Below are 14,726 nucleotides of genomic sequence, written 5' to 3'. Positions count from 1 at the left end.
TGAGGCATTTCCTCTAGAAAGGTTAAAACAGAAAAACAAATTTTCTACCCTGGTCTCAGAAATAACGATTTCCTATCTCAAAATATACACAATATAAAAAATAAGTGCACGTGCAATTAAATAAATAAGCACCCTGCGCTATTTCCTTGAAATAAATTTATACCAGAAGTTATTTATCAGTGATCGAGTCACAAATACTTACATTACATCAATGACAGCCGGGTCCATCCATCGCCCCTTTAACAGGAGTCGCGGTTTCTGATGACATCATTTTGCAGAGTCGGCAACAGAGCGAGTCATCTCATGAAGTCACCTGCATCCTGGTAAGTAGGTTTTTTTGTAGGTCGCTGTACTACGTATTCGGAGTCCTCATGTCGTCCTCTCTTGTTTCGGGGTTGTCAGTACCGTTAATAGGTACTATACCCTAATAAACAGGTACATTTATGATTTAATAGTATATCATGATGGTCCTCTTAAGAGGCATTTCATTCATGGCTCCCGGCTCCAGGTGTTAAGATACATGTTGCTGGTGCACATATTACTATTTAAAATAAATAAATATTTTTATTTATTTTTTTAAAAATGAGTGCCCTCCTCCCATTAAAAAAAAAAGAATATACCAGTAACCTGATCTCTAGCGTGTGTCCATTCTGCCTCCTTCCGTGTGTGGTAATCCCCGCGGAAGCTTCAGTCTCATAACAGAACTCGCTGTAGAGTTAAACACTTCTCCTGTCAGAAGAAATTACACAAGTATATTAATTTATAGAATGTTTGCTGATACAATGTGCAAAACATATACTAAATCTTTAAAATGATTAATTCTTATTAAGGATTAACTCTTTAATGAGTATGGGCAGCATAGTGGCTTAGTGGTTAGCACTTCTGCCTCACAGCACTGGGGTCATGATTTGATTCCCGACCATGGCCTTTTCTGTGTGGGTTTAACTGTAAGCCCCAATGGGGCAGGGACTGTTGTGAGTTCTCTGTACAGCGCTGCAGAGCTAGTGTCTATATTAATAGATGATGATAAATGAGTAATTCATTCTATGCTGAAGTCTCTGATGGTAGGATAGTTTACACTGAATGACACTTTCCTGTGCCATTCCATTATTCATTGAAAGAACATAAAACAAATATAACTAAACACCATTTGGTATGCCAAAATACTAAGCATAATGTGAGTAGGCACATGTTGTACTGATAAATGCTGTCAGACTAGAAATCTCTTAACCCTTACTTGTGCCTACTGCTAATGTACTACTCTGTATGATGCATTACACAAACTGTAAGCTCTTTGGGACATGAATATGGAAGATACTGGGCTTCCCATCTCTCTTATACTACTGCCCTATCAATAACATTGGTACAGAGTCCTATTTTTACTGGGCAGGTGTGCAGGGGCTGGCTGGTCTGGGCTAAGGGGCTGGGGGGCATTGCCCTCTGGACCAGTCCCATAGTGGGCTACCTTGTGCTGGGTCACATGAAATTTTTTCCTTTTAAAATTTGCCAGCCCTCCCCTGTAGGTTTGAATAACAATAAAGCTTCCCAGAATGACTCCCATAATTTTAAAATAAAAAAAAAATGGGACACCCATGTCACAGCTGGTAACATTTTAAAATAATTTCCATGGGCGGTTTGCTGCTGAGCCAGCGAGTCCGAGCATGTCACATGTAATACTTTATCAGTCGACCTTGGAGCACTACAAACCCCATCATATCATGTTTAGTAACTTTGATTACAATAGAAGCCACCTATCCTGGTAAATTGGCTGCATCAGACGTCTGAACTTTGGGAAAATAGGCATTGTGAGTTAACTTATTTTAATAGGAAAATGAAGACTAATTAATATTACAGTTGACCAGTGGGCTCATGAGAAATAATTTTGACATTTACTGCAATGCATGTAAAATGTTAACATAACAAAAACTGCAAAGTTCTACCACACATTCAATTTGTTCCATATGTGCTGATTGTCCTGGAGGCTCTTGGATTTCTATTAGTCCTCCCAGGGATTCACATCAAGCATGATAACGTCATTGTGCATGCAGTGGTGGGGTAGGGTTGTGTTGAAACAATTTACATCTCTCTGACAAGCCTTCCCTGTCAACTATCATCATCATCAGTTATTTATATAGCGCCACTAATTCTGCAGCACTGTACAGAGACCTCACTCACATCAGTCCCTGCCCCACTGGAGCTTACAGTCTAAATTCCCTTACACACACACACACACAGACTAGGGTCAATTTTGATAGCAGCCAATTAACCTACCAATATGTTTTTGGAGTGTGGTAGGAAACCGGAGCACCCGGAGGAAACCCACGCACACACAGGGAGAACATACAAACTCCACACAGATAAGGTCTTTGTTAGGAATTGAACTCATGACCCCAGTGCTGTGAGGCAGAAGTGCTAACCACTAAGCCACCGTGCTGCCCGTAATAACTATGATATAATCACACAATCATCCCATTTATTCAATCATGTCATCATGCTTATATGTACTATGGATTTTTTTTACATCCCCTTTACATTTTAACATCCATTATTAAAGTTTTATAGTTGCAGTAGGATATGTACAAGCCAATAAATTAAAATAATCAGAATATGGACAAGCTCTTAGATTGGAGAATACATTTTAGTTTGTGACACATCTTAGCTGTGTTAGGTATAGTGATATTCACACTAATTGTAGAACAATTAACAACCTTGGTGCATCATTTACTGCAATAAGCTCTCCTCTCTGTATATTTTGGCACAATGCATGTGAGTTTCTTTGACTATTTGAACCACATCTAATTTATATGGTTCTGTTCTTTATTTTTCTGTCTTTTGCAACAAGCAAGAAATGTTTATTTTTATGCGTGTCTCATTCCCCTGTCTAGATATAAGAAACATTTTTGAAGGTGCTGTGTACATTTATGACAGCATGTAGGAAAAAAATAAATCATACCAAATATAGATACATTTCTTTCTCCAGTTTAGATATTTCTTACAGTTATATCAAGATTTCCGCCTTAAAACATTTCTAAATTTCTCTGCATATCTACAGCCTTCCCTCTGGATAGTGTCTCACGGAGGTGTCACGTGCACTTTTTGAAGTTGTACATCTTCTTATGTCTAAAAATATTTTACAAGCCGGCAGCAAGTGAATTATTTATCCTCACCAGTTACTGATGAGCTGAGTCCTTTATAAGTGGCAGAATGACTTAGGAGGAAACTGTAGGAATGAAGGCTCTTTGCTAACAAGGTCTGGTGATGACATGTTCTTTTTAACTGTTTTCTATGTTGGAGACAGCTTGCTGCTTTAGGAATGGTATAGTACCTATGTTTAGTCATGTGTATCAAGCTACAAACCGCAAGTCATGTGTCTGCAAATCTCCTAACTACACTGAGTACTTGACAGATGCTGGAGAGATACAATGTTATTGTATGTTAAAAATAAGGCTGTTTGCTTAGTTAGTTCAGGACCAAGAGGTGTAAGGGTCCAATGAGTATATTTATTAAACTGTGGGTTTGAAAAAGTGGAGATGTAACTGTCATTTATTTAGTACATTCTACAAAATGACAGCTATGGAGTGTATTCAATTGTCAGCGAGTTCTTTTTTTGACCTTATTAAGTCATTTTAACGCTGTTTTTTTTAATCATTTTTGAGCGGGTTAACTTTACCCGCAATTCAATTTCATTTTTAACGCTACATTTTTTTTTCATGAAACGGTCCTCTCACGCTGCAGTAGAAGGTCTATTGAAAGTATAGGGTGTGCGAGAGGCAGCCGCGTTAAAAGCTATTCAATTGTTTTTTAACGCGGCGCGTCAAACAGGCCAATATGCTGTTTTATCTCGCACCTCCTTGGGGTGTGTTAAAAATAAAAAACCTCTGAAAAGTATTTGAAATCATGTAAAAATGTGGAATAAAAAAGTGAAACTTATGTTCATCACCAAGGCTTAACTTGTGTAAGTTAATTTTCTAGTGAAAAAATAATGAAATAATAATAAAAAAAAAAAATTAAACCACTAATTAATTATATTTATGTATGTTTTTTGGTACAAATATGAATGTAGTAATGTGTTTTGACATGGTATAGATGATTGTATGGTAAAAAATAGTTCAATTAAAAAATATGCTAAAGAAAGTACTGTAATGTAGATATTATCAATGTGTAATGCAATCTAATGTATAGAAATGTATGCAAAACCTTTTTTTTTGTGTTATACATGACCGCGTTAAAACTCCCCTTCACTCCCCTAAAATCTCGCAAACACAATTTTTAACGCGTGGGGCAGTGTTACCTCTTTTTCAATTGAATTGCACAAGTTTTCCCGCTGCTCTAACTCAAAACGGTCGCTATTGCCGCCAAAAGATTTTTTCTTTACACGGCGGGGAAAAACCCCCCTAAAAACTCGCTAACAATTGAATATTCCCCTAGAATCTGATTGGTTGCTATAGGCAACATCTCCACTTTCTCAAACCCGCAGTTTATTAAATATACTACAAAGTGATTCTTTACCCCATTCCAAGTATAGTTGGAATCTTCCACACAGTTGCAGGGTTGTAATCTGCATCAATATGTTATTTCTTGGGACAAAAAAAAGGGTATTTGGCATGGCCAGAGGGCCCATCAGTAGTATTCCTAGTAATGAATTGATTGGAACGAAGAGAAACCTTCCTGTTGTCCTAGGGAGACAAGTACCTCAGTGTACATGGAGGGGTAAATACAGTTTGTGTTCCCCTTGGAAGTTGCAGTTCTTGACAAGGTCTACTAGGGTTAACTCGGAAACCCCAGACCGACTTACAATACATGTCTGGTAATGACTCATACACAAACACCAAGTGAAAAAGGAAAAGCACGTTTATAGAAGAACAAAATTATTTAGCATTTATTCATTAATGGAATTCAATAATGACATTTAGTAATAACATTCAATAAAAGGATCAGCAGCAACATTGGTGATAATGAAAGAATTAGCAATGACAATAAGTACAATAGCATATAATCAGCAGTGACAGTGACGATATATGACACTTCTCCAGGAAGCTGGCAGCAATACCATGTTAACTGTCAAACGCTCAGCAAATTGCCACTCACTCTAGGGCTTAATGTGGGCAGTTTTCACAATGTGACCTACAGGGAAGCACCCTAATCTGGCTAATGTCTCAGGAGATTGGATGAAATGGAAAGGTCTAGAACTGGGAGAATTAAACTTTGGGTCCAGACCTGGACTCCTTCTGGACCCCTGGAAGCTTAATCTCCGAAAATGACAGACTCCCCTTTGGAAATGACAGTTCCCTCCGCATAGGCATGCGCAGCACATTTCATTAGGGTGTGCACCAAGAGAATCCTAGAGAGGCATAATCTGTGCTTCAGTTCATTGCCGGTAAGGCGTGTCTAGCACCGCCTGGGGGGGTAGGTATCTAGAGGTGACCCCAGATCATGTTATGCCACACAGTAGTGGCCCAAGTTACGACTACTCTTCAAAGCGACTTCAACCAACCACGATCAATTAAGAATCCGGCTCCACTTCATGACGTCATTCACCATGGTGACGGTATTATCTCTGCTGTTAAGGGAGTAATGTAAGTATGCGCCCATGTACAATGTAGTTTACAAAGCCGTCTACATTGTACATGAGTGCATACTTACATTACCCCCTTAACAACAGCGATAATACCTTCACCATGGTGAATGACTTCATGAAGTGGAGCCGGATTCTTACTTGATCGTGATTGGTTGAAGACGCTTTTAAGAGTAGTCGTCATCGCTGGTCGTCGGGAAGGAGCCCTTTGGAGTTCTCATGTCGGGGTAAGTGGTGTCGGAATACTCGGCATCGATATGCCGTACCCCACCCGTTCCAGAGGCAAACGCAGGATTTGTAAAGGGGGGTTTCCAACCCATGCCGGCAGTGGGCGTGACAAGCATGCATGGAGGCGTGGCTATAATTTTAGACAGTGCTTGGCTGCTCTTCAACTCTTCCTATCCCCATAATATACATGGGCAATGCTGCGTGCACTACTATTAGGTGCACGCAGCTCTCCCTTTTCAAGTAGAGCCGTGTAAAACGGGGGCAGGGTCCAGCAACCTCAATTATACAGTGCGCCAGGCTTGGAGGGGGGTTTCCAGGCACTAGGAAAAGCCCCCTCGGTTTGCCTATGCATTCTGATAATTTGAGGAAGGAGTAGTACTAGTCACTACTATTTTATTTCTGGCTGGAGTTCATCCTTATATATCAAATGTCCTTAATGTACTTTGTTCATTTATCTCAGAAAACATGTACAGTTTTGATTATCTATATTGTTACATCATGATTCTCCTATTCTCTTTTGCTTGCTTTGCATTAGTATTGTATTACCCTGAAAATCTCTGAGGACGGTTTAAAAAATGTTGTGGTTATCTTTTTGCCCAATTGCGAAACCAATTCAATTAATATTATCTTGGAACTTTGATTGAGGTTGTCATATATTTTTGAGTTGTTCAAGGAATTTCACCCTACATTTAAATTAAAATAGCTTTAACAAATCTAGTCAACTTTTTGTACTAGGTATTTACAGGAACATAAATAAGGTGGACTTTGTGACGTAACTTCAATCTAATGACATCCATAACCCCTATCAAGGAAAGATTATGGCACTCGGGTCATTGTGGCTTGCGTTAACCTGTATCAGCTGCTACAAATGGCTTTTCTTCCCCTGCCATATATCACATTGTGATGTGCCATTTTTATTTCAATAAAATGAAATCTGCAGCACACACAGAATGTGTTGAATGCCGTGATATTTCAGTTTTAGTTGGCGGCTCTTCTACTATTGCCATAAGTTGGGGGAAGTTGGGTCATGACCTTCACTGCATTATAGTTACTCCTGTTGCCTGTGCCATCAACACATTCTCTCTCAAACAAACCTGTGTGTGAAGTGATTTATATGAGCTCCTATAATGACCAGTCCACTTATGGTCATGTGTAACAGGCATCGTAAGGGAAACCTGCAGAATTTAGTGTTCTACAGTTTGACCATATTTGCCTGTGCTTGTCTGCCATGCTCAACAATTTGCCCCTTGGAAGCTCTCGATCCGGGATTGTATTGCTTGTTCCTCTGCAAAGTATTGCAGCACCAAAGTGCTTGAGCAAAGTCATGTCTAAATACAACCAAACCTTATCCCATATGCTCACCCCCCCTCATTAAATGAGCACTGCAGAGATACCCTCCGAATCTAACACTAATCATCTCACGGAAGCAGTAAAATTACATGTGCTTCCTTTTCATGTTGAATGTTTGTGTTTTTAATTATTATTTGAATGCTGTTTACAATGTGCGTAAACGCAGCCATTTTATTCAATTCAATTCTATTTTATACAAGTACTGCCAACAAGAAGTCTTGTTAAATAGGCTTCTTGTTGGCAATAGGGCTTTTTGCCCCATTTATAAATCGGTCTGCTAGTCCTGGAGTTGTCATCAAGATATTTCTGGAGAACGACACTAGCGCAGTATTATGATGTTTTGCATATCCTCTAGTGAATGGAGTCAGCTCAACTCCTGGTTCCTTATAGTCTATGTTCCTTATTTTATAGCATGTTCAATCTATCTCCTTTATAGTACAGCACAGGAAAATATGTTGGAGCTATATAATAAAGCATAGTAATAATAGCAATGAACATGACAAAAAATACTAGGCCTGACCCATGTTCGAAACCTGCAGGCAACTTGCTTTTTAAAGAAGAACATAGAACTTATATGTAGTTCCGACTCTATTCATATCCAATCATATATATGTTTCATTTTAATTTTGTATGTGCGCTCTGCCTAAACGTTACTTGTCTTAGGTAGACACAGACCACAGGCAGCAGTATATGCACAAGCTTCTGTTCACTAATAGGTCACATGAGAACACGTAAAAAAATGTAATTAGAAAATAAATGAACAGCTCTTAACAGTATGATCATTAATAAAAATATGATTATTTTTTTTACGTTAAATACATCAATCAAGATGCTTTTAATGCATACTGCACATACAATGCATTTATATAGCTATTCTTCCTTGCCTACAAATGGTCTGTGTTAGCTAGTGGGACACGCATGTTAAGTTTTGAAAACAAAGACTGTGTCATGATAGTATATACTATCAGTCAGCACTTACACCTGACCTTGGTGCAAATGATATGGCTGAAACCCAGAGTACTTACGAAAACCCAGGACTTGAATCGGCTGCATCTTCGTTAGAACGCCCTTGTTGTACATGGCCTACGTTCAGCATCCCCTTCCATCCCCAATTCTTAAGTCTTAGTCAAAAGTGTCATTTACACTCAGACATGGATTGCATTCAATTGCGTTCATTGATGTAAGGTCAGTTTCTGAGCATGTACAGACCTATTTCATGCAAGATAAGACTTACATGCATACTTGCTAACTTTTCTTTGTTGGCTTCAGGGAAATCCCGGGGGACGTGGGCGTGCGGAGCGAGGCTTTGACGAATCGCATCATTTTATCCCCGCCACCAGAATGATTGCCGCAATTTCGGCCAATTTCGGGTCTAAGATGACACAGTATTTGCATCATTTACCCCCCACTTATCTATTGTGGGGGCGAGAACAGGGAGGTCTCCAAGAAATGTGGGATTCTCTCGGACATTCCGGGAGAGTAGGCAACTCTGTGTTAAAGAAAAGTAGCAAATGAATCTCTAGAGACTGAAGTGTCTTTTACATTTCTGTCTCCATTACTGAAGTCATGTTGTCTTACCTGTCAGTCTTTGATTAAATCTTGGTCTCCATTAAAATGGCCACCTCGATAGGCATCAATATATGGACATAGGACACAATTTCTGAACTGTGTCATCATGCCACAGATGGCGAAGCCAACCACGTCTTGTACTGGCTCAGCATCAGGGAGAATGCCAGATTCTTCAGGGAGTGAGGGAGATCACCCCTATTTCAAGGAGTCTCCTTGACATTCAGGGAGAGTTGACAAGTATGCTAACATATGAACATGAATCAGGCCCACTGTGTATAATTTGTTAAGCCCCTTCATTATCGGTATACAGTTGTACCACACAAACAAAGCTGTTACCCCTCAGACTCTAAGTTCTGGAAAGTTTTCTAATAAAAAGTAATAAATAACTTATTCACAGCAAAAAAAAAAAAGAGACTGAAATCCGTTCCTTTGAAAAGCGGGTAAGTACTTCCAACATCTTAGATCTAATTTCCAACATTCTATTTTAAAAATGAAGAACCAGTCCCAATATAAAGTGTTGGTATTAACAATTCCCTGGCACCTAATTTAGTTGACATTGATACAGTTTACTAATAAACTGATTTATTATCTCTCCAATTTTATTTTCCTTCTAAAGCAAAGCTAAGCTTTCAAAAATGAGAGTTTTCTTTTATGAACGGGAAATAACAAAGCAACATTACAAGTGTTATTAAGTTTAAGCACGAAATGATATAGCTCTCCTAGTTTATTTGTCATTATTTTCATTCTGCTCATGCCGTCTGTTCTGCGTCTTATTGAATTTCCAGTGGTCGGAAGCATGTAGAATCTCCGAGTAATATGTGTGTTTAATGCAAACCATCGCTTATGATAATTTGTCTCGCTCGCAGTGCGAGCGCTCCCCTCTTTTTGATATGGTGCAGACGTATACTTCAGTATTTAGTTTGCATCGACTCTGTTCTGTTCGCCTGATAAAGAAGACTGCCAGGTTTCTCTGTAATTGAGTTAGAATGATGAAGAAGTACAGTTTAGCACAATAAAAAGTGCTATGTTTCCAGAAACTCTGTGTTTAAACCCTTTACTCTGTTGAAAATAATGGCAGGGGCAGCTGGAACTTGCTAAGCACATGATGCATTAACGGAATATGCCTATAGGAGTAGCCATGATTGGATCTTGAAGCTGTATAACCTTGCTATATGACTCAAGTGGTGGTAGTAAGTTAAAACAGGCCTGGACTGGCAATCTGGCAACTCAGAAAGCTGCCAAAAGGGCCGGTATGCCGCAGCAGGTCTTGGCTCCGTGGTTGTATTAAACGAGGATACTCAGCCTCAAAGTAATGTTAAAAAAAGTGAACAGCCATTGTGTGCTGTGCACTTAAGCTCCCTTTACTGTTCTAGCTTGGCCATGAACCATCTCGGTGATATTATTATGCTAATTTGTTTTTCAGGCGCATACAGAAATGTTTGCTGGCATCTTTGTATGCCAGGGCAGTTTATTAGCCGTAGTCTGGCCCTGAGTTCAAAGAATGTGGGGTCATAAAGAGCTGCATAGGAACCATTGTAGTATTACACATGCAAACTCACATGGTTGCACTGCACAATAGTAATAGCATATTACAGGGCATTACTGATACTGAACATATTGAGGGTGGGGGTATAAAAATGTTTCCTTGGAGTGTATTAATTTTATCTGGCATGTGTAATAATGTTATCTATGGGTGTATTAATATTATCTGGTGCATGTATTAATGTTAATCTGGGAGTGTATTAATGTTAACTGTGGGATATATTCATGTTATCTTGGAGAATATTAATGTAATCTGGCAGGTGGAATAATGAATACCTGGGAGGTGTAATTGTGTCATCTGGGTGGTGTATAAATGTTATCTGAAGGATGAACTAATGTCACCTACGGGGGTACATTAATGTTATCTGGGAGTGTATTAATGTTATCAAGGGAGGTATATCAACATTATGTTATATATAAAGAATTGAGGATCCTTCTAGGTAACCATTTACCTTCATTGGCCTTTGCATAGTGGTGCTACTTATGTCAGTGATTTTCTCAAGAAATGTTAAAATACATCGGATGGATTCACTTTTACTCCAGTGCTCAATGCACCATCCCTAGGGGTTAAGTGGAGAGAGCTCTAGATTAGCTTAGCTGGAAATATCTTGGGGTATATGAGTAAATTACAAAAATTGCTCTCTAGCCTGAGCAACTATGTCATTAAACACTATTGAGTTCAAATAATCTGGCCCTTTTCCAGCTGAAGGAGTTAACTTCTTTTTTTCCCCTGACAGCTGGGTCATATATGTCTCCCATATTTACAGTCTTGTGTTTTATTCTGTCTTATTTACTTGTTATTCTGCATTGACATCTAGAGCACCAGCTGCACTTAGTATGAAGCCCGCGGAGAGGCTTGGAGGTCCATTTGCCATCCATCGATCAGAGATAACGGGAGGTGTAAAGGTCAAAATCGCTTTCTCTCTGTCAACTTTCGGGGCATCAGAGATAAATTAGTTATATACGGAGTGATCCATTAATCTGATGACTCTTCCGTCTCCCAGTTCCTTGTAAAGAGCTGGAGGAAGTTTACACCATCAGTACAAGGATGTCACTGCTTCACATAAAGGCAGGGGGCTTGCCTCATACCTTCACAAGTCAAATTATTAAATACTAGCTATCAATCATCTTCAAGCATAAGTTATAGGTAATAACTCCAGGTTTGCTGATGTTGCCTCTAGTACAGAGAACAAAAGGCCAATGTTGCAAAATCCAGGTGTAAAAAAAAAAAAGGATCCTTTTTAGCGATAACACTTGTTTCACCAGTGAAGTCTACTGCAAATAAAGAAATGTTAAAAAGTGTTTTATTCTTTGAATACAGTATTGTTAATGTGAAAAAGTTTCCAAATATTTTTTAAATAATGATTATGCTTTTTAACATTTAAAACACAAAAAAATTTAATAGTGGAAGCCCAAATTTGTCCTTCAGTTCCACTATGAAGTGGCGAGCTGGCTAGCCGAGACATGCTGATATCTACAGAGTCCGAGCCGGTGAAGTATCCCGCATCTGTCAGCGATAAAAGATTAAGCGGCTGTAAGTGACATTAAAAAAAATCATCCTTATCATTGGAATAAGGGGCCTATTGATAAGGAACGTCAATAACAACCACTCTAAGGGGTAAATGTATCAAGCTGAGAGTTTTCCGGCGGGTTTGAAAAACCAATCAGATTCTAGCTGTCATTTATTTAGCACATTCTATAAAATGACAACTAGAATCTAATTGGTTGCTATAGGCAACATCTCCACTTTTCAAACCCGCCGGAAAACTCTCAGCTTGATACATTTACCCCTAGGTCTTGGGAAAACTCTCACTGACACAGCTACATCTTTTACGGTAAACCTTGACGATAAACTGAAATCTAACCATAACAATAATGCCAGAGTAGCAGCCTCAGTGCATGCATAGTTATTAACACACTTGTCATTCTCCGCAAGACCACATTTAAAACTGTGCCATTCCCACTCTCTTTTGAGTGCTAAAATGCTACAGGGATTATATTAAAGGAAAATTCCACCCGAAGCTAAAGTTTAGGGAGAGGACCTTTGATAACACTACTAACCGTTTAACAAAAAAAAGAGAGGATCTCTTGCTCAGATAGTTAGATATATTGTGGACCTGCCGAATAAGAATATTGTGCAGGTATCATTTTCTTATTTACTATATCTCATTTAAATCTACCCAATACTGTGTTTTGCTTTAAGTGAGATTGATTATACTTTAATTAGCTACTGGTGGAGATAGAAGATTATATGTCTCTAATCCATTGATAGGCAACCTGATACAGTCCTACTGCCCCCTATATCTCTAACCTCCTTTCCATTTACACTCCTGCCCGCTCCCTGCGCTGGGCGAATGACCGTCACCTCTCCTCCACTCTTATCACCTCTTCCCACTCCATAATCCAAGACTTCTCCTGTGCAGCCCCCCTTCACTGGAACAACCTCCCTCGCTCCATCCGTCTCTCTCCTAATCTGTGCTCCTTCAAACGGGCACTTAAAACTCACCTGTTCCTCAAAGCCTACCAATCATCCACTTAACCTCCTCATCTCCTCCACTCGTTCTCCCCTCTCTCCACTCGGCCCCCCTTTTCTCTCCCCCGCACTTCTACTGGCTCCCCTTTGTGCTTGATTTTTGTTCACCCTCCCTTAGGATGTAAGCTCGTACGAGTAGGGCCCTCTTCCCTCCTGTCTCCATACCTGTTCTTCTGCTAAGTCTTTACTGCGTTAGCCTGCCTGGAGTTTCTGACGTTTTGGTATTATTTGTTTACTGTTCAGTAATATCTCACCCTGTATAGTCTACTGTTTGTACTGTGTACAGCGCTGCAGAACTCTTGTGGCGCTTAACAAATAAATGATAATAATAATAATAATAATAATAATAATAGAACAGGAAGGAGCTGAGGGCCCCTGGTGAAGATGTAATAAAGCTATAATTTCATATGAGGACCAAGAGCCAATCAGAGGCCTGTCTTGAAACTTGTCAGACAGAGTTTGAAATACTTGGACACAAGCATTTGGTGTCCATGAGACGTCACTACTTTATAGTGAATTGATAGGATAAGTAATGATTACACCATACTAGCTAACATTCCCAGTTTGAATTCAGAACAAATTTGACCACACCCTCATTTACCCATATCTGATAAAACCACTCCCACTTTGGACAATGCTACAACCTTTTAACCTAGACCGAACACACCCCTATTTCTCAAAAACTGTAGGCCCACTTTGAAGAATAGATCTGAATTACTGAACATTTATGCTGAATGAGGACAACAAAGTTTGGACCAAAAGGTACATTACATTAGTGGTTATAACTATCTTATAAAGTCGGAATCTGCATTTTATTTATATGAATATTATACACAAGTTATAGTAATATGTATATACATTCTGGCAAATAATGTCTGCATATATTTTGAATTCTGACGTCATCACTTGCTGTCATCACTTGTCCGCTTATAATTGAATAGATCTGAAGTGTTCATTAAGAAAACAGCTAGCATAAGGAATAATCCACCTTGTAATGTAAATGATTATGAATACTAGAAGTCAACTCGGATTTCTGTGACCTCTATACGTATGTATAAATGGCCACAAAACTTTTTGTGACTTCTAATATCAATATAATTTAAAGTGTGGAGCGTATTACCCCAAAGATATAAAGCAGGACCTGTTATGGGAGAAGAAAGAGTTAAAATGTTTCTTTGGATATTTTAGTTAGTATACTGTAGCTGTACTGTGCTATTTTGTCTTATGTGCCACCTGCTTCTCTCCCTTTAACAGTAACATCTCAGCAAATTACTGCATTTTAGCACCTTTGCAACTCTCCCAGCAGTAAGACAAAAAGTTATGAAGATATAGGAGGGAATTGCAGACCAAGTTAACACATTTCCTCTTTTATAGTTGAAGCATTGCTGAAATTCTATCAATTTAAGATGAATGCTGCAGAAACTAGAATGATTGGCTGGGTATCAAAGAAGCTTGTGTGACAATGGGCCTGACCTCATGGGACCCAGATAGTTACACAAATTAGATTGCAAGGTATTTCAAATTATCTTCAGTTTGACACGAAACATCGGAGGCATTGATGTTAATAGCTGAAAGGGACAGTATCAAGATGACATTATTTTGTTTTCCAGTTAAGAAAAATTGAACTCTGTAAATTACTATGATTCATGAGAAAATGAACAAAGTCCAGTTTAGTTTGAGGTTTGTTATTTTGACTCTGACTAGTTTGAGGCTTTTATGAAATTAACATTAATAATAATTCTTTATGTATATAGCACCTTTCACTGAAAAGGATTCAATGTACTTTACATTGAGCCCATGATCTCAACGCAATCTGGCACAAACCATTGTGCCACATTGCTGCCCCAGGAAATAGAGCTAAATTGCTTTGGAATTGTGTGTACTGCCACCATTGCTTTTACACAGTATATTAGAATTTGCAGTTTTACA

The sequence above is a fragment of the Mixophyes fleayi genome, chromosome 7 (genome assembly GCF_038048845.1).
Source record: "Mixophyes fleayi isolate aMixFle1 chromosome 7, aMixFle1.hap1, whole genome shotgun sequence".
NCBI lineage: Eukaryota > Metazoa > Chordata > Amphibia > Anura > Limnodynastidae > Mixophyes > Mixophyes fleayi.
The sequence above is the reverse complement of the archived record's forward strand: the minus strand, read 5'-3'. Positions refer to the sequence as shown.